Source organism: Typopeltis vanoorti, chromosome 16 (genome assembly GCF_054136105.1).
Source record: "Typopeltis vanoorti isolate ZY-2024b chromosome 16, IOZ_Tvanoo_1.0, whole genome shotgun sequence".
In the NCBI taxonomy this organism is placed as follows: Eukaryota; Metazoa; Arthropoda; class Arachnida; order Uropygi; family Thelyphonidae; genus Typopeltis; species Typopeltis vanoorti.
Genome location: NC_143564.1, coordinates 86,157,513 through 86,165,000, shown reverse-complemented (window position 1 = coordinate 86,165,000; position 7,488 = coordinate 86,157,513). Strand labels below are relative to the sequence as shown.

General features: G+C 35.8%; 1 protein-coding gene across 1 annotated transcript in view; it reads right to left on the bottom strand.

Moving 5' to 3' along the window:
* Positions 1-337: 337 nt before the first annotated feature.
* LOC150098170 (lysosomal alpha-glucosidase-like) overlaps positions 338-7,488 on the bottom strand; it is a 28,324-nt gene continuing 21,173 nt past the window's right edge. The window contains exon 3 of the mRNA XM_090406199.1: positions 338-452. The gene's annotated coding sequence lies outside the window, so the exon portion shown is untranslated. The remainder of the gene's footprint in view (positions 453-7,488) is intronic.

The following is a 7,488-nucleotide window of genomic DNA, read 5'->3' as shown; positions in this document are numbered from 1 at the left end:
ACGATACGAATATACATAGATTTATTGTATTCCCGATAGTGGCTTGGAGTACATGACCATATACAAATTTAGTTCATAGATGTGTGAATTTAATATACACGTATTAATGATAATCGAGTTCCTTTGTGATGCGTGTATGGTTAAAAAAGAACTTTTTTAACAACCTGTTGCTAAAAAGAAGTGAAGATTGTCTTCATAAAATATTAATATACGAAATGAATAAATATTTTTTTCCTCGTACTGAGGAAGGATTTCATCATCTGGAAAAGCAAAACTGACAATAAAACTGTTTCAGACCGATACGGCTAAACGTTATGTATGTGATAAATGCCTTCCAAATTCGGGGAGTGTAATAGATGATATTCATAGATCACTTGGTTTGGAACTTTAATTTAATTACTTACTCATTACTTTATTCAACGACTACAAGTGATAATGTCGCATCATAGCATCTGTCAAAGAAAAAAAAAATGACGTAAACTGAAAATATCAACATATTGAATTTATTGAACAACAGTTTGAATTTATTTATATTTGTTTCTTATCATATTTGGATAACGAAAAATAGTAAACTATTTTTTTTATTGATCTCAAAAATATTTACATATATACAATTGTGGGAGGACTAGCGGCCATCCATGGAAACTGGGCAAGAGTGTGGTTAGCAAAAAACCTAGGTGTTAGAATTAGGTTTTTTACTTGGCGATTGGTGAATGAGTGGAATAAGCTCCCAGAGTCAGTTGTGGGTGCCATGACTGTGAATGAATTGAAGGCAAAGTATGACAGATACTGTGTGGATGTTGGATAATTGTTACTGACATGATGTTTAGGGCCTCTCTCGATGAGTCTAAGGACTCCTTGAAGTTTCCCGTAATAATAATTTTTTTTTAACATTTTATTATTTCTCAGATAAATTACATACATTATATGAAGACAATTATGCATAATAAATACTTTCTCGTACATAAAGTGTTTTTTTTTAAATAATAATAATAACAATAACTGTTTACAACATATATTATTATAATATTCATAATGATGATTATTACAGATGTTTCTTTGCGATTTTACACTCTATATATACAATATTAATGGATATAATCACTCTATATTGCATACTTTTGTTACAGTTATTACATACATTACATACATTTGATTACATATGATACATTTACTTACATTTGTTTACATATGATACATTACTTACATTTGTTTACATATGATACATTACTTACATTTGATTACATATGATACTTACATTACATACATTTGTTTACATATAATACATACATTACATACTTTGGTTTACATGTGATACGTACATACCATGCACTTGGTTACATATCATACATCTTGGATGAGAACTAATTTCTCTGCTTTCATCCTCGTAGCTTATATGTAAGCTTATCTGAGGATGACACCAGTTGGTTATTATATGTTGTTTTTTTTTGCTGTGTTGGGATGCTACAAAATCTATGATTGAGAAACTCGGGCGAGCGCGCGCGCGCGCGCGCACACACACACACACACACACACACACACACACACACACACACACACACACACACACACACACACACACACACACACACACACACACACACACACACACACACACACACACACACACACACACACACACACACACACACACACACACACACACACACACACACACACACACACACACACACACACACACACACACACACACACACACACACACACACACACACACACACACACACACACACACACACACACACTTGGAATGTACTGATGTGTCACTGAACTGGAAGCCTGAAACGAATATATTGTGTTACATTTTTGTATGGTATTTTGGGTGCGTGTTTCTTGATCATAGAATGTCCTTAGAGCTCTTTTCAGCTATTGTAGTTTGAAAGGTTTCTGTATTCAAAAGGTAATTTGTTTATCATGTCTGGGATGTAGAAGTTTCGGTTGGCCTTTCCGTAGTGATTATTACATTTATATGTGATATAATTAGTAGTCTGAGGTCTTCTTGGACGGTATGTATTTCAGGAGTGTCCTGTAGTTGGCATCGAAGTAATGTTTTAGCAAAGCTGCATAGTGACATAAATGTTTTGCTGTCAGTATTTTGTGATCTGACATTGCAATGTACTGTATATAAGGTCGTTATTTTCTGTTTGTTACCAAAAGATCAGTTTTATCATTTTGTGCTGTAGTGACATAAATCTGTTTAATTTGTAGAGTGCACAGAAAGCATACGTTGTTATAGCGTATCTTAGTATATTTTGGCATAGTGCTTTGTATATTAGTGTTTTTAGGCGTATGGAACTATGTCTATGGAACCTGTAGAGTTTGCCACTTATTGTTCGGAGTTTGTTGTGTAGATGGTTTATGTGGCTATTCCAGTTCATATCTGCATCGAAGTAAATTCCAAGGTATCGTATTGTTTCAACCTGAGTGATTGTAGTGGTTTTGTGTTCTGTGTGTTTTTTATGTTGGAAAGTAGATGTTGGATGGTTATATAATTTGTTATCAACAAATATATAACCATCCAATGAAATATATATCATTAATTTTGTCTTTTCTGAGTTTAGGTGTATGGAGTTTTTCATGAGCCAGTCTATGATCAGATTTATGTCATGTTGCATATTTGTTTGGGCTGTGCTTGCGTTATTATGGATGGATATTATTGTTGTATCGTCTGCGTATTGGAATATCTTACCTTTGAGTTGTAGCTGATTAATATCGTGCGTGTAAATGTTGAATAGAGTTGGAGAGAGTACAGCTCCCTGTGGTACTCTACAGGTTACTGGTAGCTCTCTGCTTCGGTTTGATCCGATACATGTGATGTGCTTTCTATTTTGGATGTAGTTTGTAAACCACCTGTGGAGAGACCCGTCTATTCCAACATGCCTCAGCTTTTCTAACAAGGTTTGACGTGTAAGCGTATCGAATGCTTTAGTTAGATCAATAAAGACTACCATGGTAATTTTATTTTTTGTCTAAGGCCGTATTAATTACGTCTGTAAAGTCTTCCAAGAGAGATGTGGCTCCCTTATTTTTCTATAAACCGTATTGTGTTTTGGGGATAATATGAAAGGTCTCTGTGTATGCTGTGAGTTTCTTCAGTATGATCCGCTCCATAATTTGATTGATAATTGATAATGTTGCTATGGGTCTGTAATTGCTGATTAAATTTCTTTTTCCATGTTTGTATATAGGTGTGATTATGACGGTCTTTAGCATACGTGGTATCTGTCCTGTTTTAAATATTTTATTTATTAATTTTAGTAGGATAGGACTTAAACTAGTTGAATTTTGCTTTATATCTTTAGGTCTGATACCATCAATTCCTCGGCCTTTGTTTGATTTGATTTGGTGTATTGCAGAGAGAAGTTCTGGATATTTTATGGTTGGGAACCATAATGTCTGTTTTGATTGTGGTCCAAGTGGAGGGTCTCGTTTTGTGATTGGGGGAATATTTCTGTGCAGTTCTTGGATGGAGTCTGCAAAGTATTGGTTAAAGTCATTTGCTAGTTGTTGGATAGGTTTCGCGTCTTTCATGAAGCTGTGTTTTATGGTTTCGGAGGCAGTGGTGTTGGGAACAAAATCTAGCATCTCGTTAATCAGATGCCAGGTTTGTTTCATGTTGTTTTGTGCGGAGGTTAGTTTGTCTCTGTAGTAGCTTCTTTTTGCATTTCTGATTTGTGTTGTAAGGCGATTCTTCGTTATCTTATATTCAGTTTTTAAAGCTGTTTTATTTGGGTATCACTTTAATTCTTTCCGTAAAGCGTCCTTTCTGTGTATTTCTAGGATTAAGTTTTGTGTTATCCAAGGATTTTGTGTTGTTTTTGAATGAATTCTGACTTTCTTTGTAGCTTTCTTATATATTTCCTCCAGTGTGAGTTTAATGTTGTTGTACAAGATATCAGCTGAATCTGATACCAGTTGTTCCCAGTCTGTTTTTCTTATTTCGTGGTTGACTGTTTCTTCGTCTATTATTGTTTTCTGTCGTTTTTCTTCTGTGGGACATTGCATGAGTATTGCCTTGGTGTGTAGGTTTAGAGCGGTGAAGTAATGGTCTGCTACTTTGCACTTTATGACTGATGCAGTGTAACTGTTTGGTGGTGCTCGGACGTTTATATGATCTAGACAGGAGGCAGTGATAGTATTTTCGAATATTTATTCTCTAGTACATGATGTAAATGTAGGTATTAGATTATACATGGATAGCGTGTCTAGATATTGTACAGTGTTGTTCTGGCTTTCGTTTGCAATATTTATGTTTATGTCGCCAATTATCATTAGGTATTCGGTTAAGCATATTTCTTGGCTTGAAAGCCAGCGCAATTGAGTTCGTGCAAAATATCATGTTTAGGTTTGGGAGCTGTAAATAGCATTTAGTATTAAGGGGTTCTGTCCATTGGTGGTATTAGTGATTTCGAGGAAAAGGGTTTCAGCATGCTCAAACTGATAGGCCATTTCTTTTACTATTAATTTTTGTTTGATAAATATTAATATTCCACCCCCTCTTTTTGTTTGGCGGCATGATCTATGTTATTGGAAGCCTGGAATTTGGAAGGCAGTCGCTTCGTCATTAGTTATGGATACTTCTATAAGAATAAATATATCAATAATATCAGTGTAATTCCTCAGATAAGCCTGTAATAATAACCAATGTTTTCGGATGCTTCTGATGTTAATATGCAAGATTGAGAGACCTCTCGCTTGTATTGTGTGTTGTTTCCGTGCATCAAGCGATTCGAAAGTACAATTACTGATGTATTCTGGTGTAATTACATCTATCTGATGGTTCACATTCATTTTTGTTGAGATCTTCTTAGTAAACTAAGTTGGAGTCTTTTGTTTCACTCTGGCAACCCATCTATATCTTCTGAGCTTTTTATTTGTATAGACTTTGAAGTCTGTGACTTTCTCAAGAATATTTTGCCGTCTTTGATCCATAAAAATTGATACTTTTTTTCTGTTTTTTCTTTTCTTGCTTGGTTCAAAAGATTCTGAATGAAAGGTGTTAAATATTCAGATAGAAAGATTGGCGTATTGTCTTGCAATGCATTTAAATTCTTGATTACTGTTTTTTTCAGTCTGCTGGCTTTTATGAGATTGTCTCTTGTAGCCTTGCTTGTCAGACGAACTATGACTGGTGCTGGTCGTGGCGAGCCTTGTTTTTTGTTCTTCCTGAGAAACCGATTTATGGTCTGAATATCATTATGCTCTAGGGGGATGTCAATTGCATGGCCTAACTTTAAAACTACGTCTCTGAGATATTCTGTGGATTCAGTTTCTGGAAGACTGACAAGGTCTTCTTTATGCTGTTGTTGGTTTAAAACTTCGTATTGTGGTTTCAGGGAATTAAATTCTTGACGGAGTTCTGATGTGTTTTTTATCAATTTGTGCTGCCTGTCAGTTAATGCATTAATGCTGGTTTTAATGTCTTTTACCGTTTGTAAGACTTCTTCCACTTTTGAATTATTAAATTGAACAAACTCTTCATATTTGCTAATTGTTTTTATTTCTTTATTCTGTTTATCAAATAGTTCTTGGACAAGATCTACCAAGCTGGATTTTATATTTCCTAAACCTTTTTCTAGTAATAAATTTATGGAACTCAAATTATAAGACTCACCGGTATTTTTTGTCCGTTCAGTTCATCGTCCGCTTCTGCCTCCGGCGTAATCAGTTGCGTAGTAGGTGGCGGCGTTTCTTTGTCCTCTCTGCAGTATAGGCATTTCCATTCCTCTCGCTTGGCATTGGATTTGCATTGCCATGTTGTTTCTGCGCACCCGGAACATGTAAAGTGAAGATTCCTGAGGCATTTCCTGCAGGTTATATGACTTCCGTCGGATGATAATTCCTTCAGGCACTTGTTGCACTTCATGGCTAAACTTTCTTCCCTTGGACAACTGTAAAGATGGCGAAGTCCTTTGTTCTTTGCTCGTTAGTGACCATGGTGAACACTGCTCAATTTTCAACACACTCAAAATTTGGGTTTCACTTGGCCGATTTCGATGAATAATATATCACTGTCTTCAGCGTGACAAGAAGAGTTACTTTGTGACACTCTTAAATTAACAACAGGAGTTTGAACCACAATAAAGTATAAAAACTGGACCAGCGATACAACCATGCAACCGTTTGTATGCCCACACAGCGCCCTCTATCCCTAATAATAATAATAATAATAATAATAATAATAATAATAATAATAATAATAATAATTCCTCTTGAATGACATTCCAACATGTTATTTTACAAAACACAGCAACTAAGTAGGGCCGATTATGGTTCACTTTATACATTCGATTTCTATAAAAATTAATAATAAATTTTATTATTAAAATAATGATTATATATTATGCGTTTACAACATGTATTGTTTTAATTTTTAGCAATGAAATTCACGCAAATTTTTTTTCTATTTTTTTTTAACTATAAATTACCAACTACAGTAAAGGACGTCACCATTTTAAAAGTCGCACTATAGTCGCTAACGGGAAGAAAGGCTAAAGGTCAACGAGACAGCGAAGTTCAAGGCAAAATGAGCTGTAACAAATGCAATAAGCCATTAAGTGATGAAGGGGACGGGCTGCATTGTTCCGGATGTAACAAAACACAACACTTCCACTGTTCAGGGATCTCAGAAAGCACTTGGAAAGCAAAAGAAGCCGTGAAACGGACCGAATGGCGATGTCAACAGTGCCGTGAGAAAACGAAGAACAAAGACCAGACACCGAAGAAAAGTAACGACGCCCATCAAGGTAAGCCGATTCCGGGTCCTAAAATTACAGATAAAATCAAGGAAACTAGATTTATTAAGGGGGAAGGAGTAGATATACAGACCTTAGGGAGGCTGTTGAATGTAGGAATGAGTAGGAATATGCTAGAGCAAATAAGGACAACAAACCAGAGTCAGATAGTTAATAAGGCATCAAGGTAGGGATGGGGCTAATGGGGTCTTAAATTCATGTACACTAATGCTAAGAGTATTAGGAACAAGAAGGAAGAGTTTTTTTTGCCATGGTTGGCACTTCCAGACCACAGGTTATTGGTATTAGTGAATCATGGCTAACTGGAGATGACATAGCTAGTGGGATTGAATGTGATGTGTATAGTGTGTTCAGGAATGACAAGGAGAATAAAATGGGGGAGGAGTATTGTTGATGATAGCTGATGAGCTGCATCCAAGGAGAATAGAAGTTGAATTGCAGGATAGAGAAAATAGCACATTTGAAGCCATTTGGTGTGAGATCGTGGCTAGCAGAACAAAATATACAATTGGGTGCTGCTATAGACCAGGTGATGGAAAAGATGGTGGAGACAGTATGCACAAGCAAATAGAAGAAATGAGTGGAAGGAGGGTAATTATTATGGGAGATTTCAACTATGGTAGCATTGATTGGAATGAGGAGAGGACACACGGGAGGAAGGAATGGGAATTTATGCGGTTATTAAGGGATAACTATCTGTGGCAGCATGTAA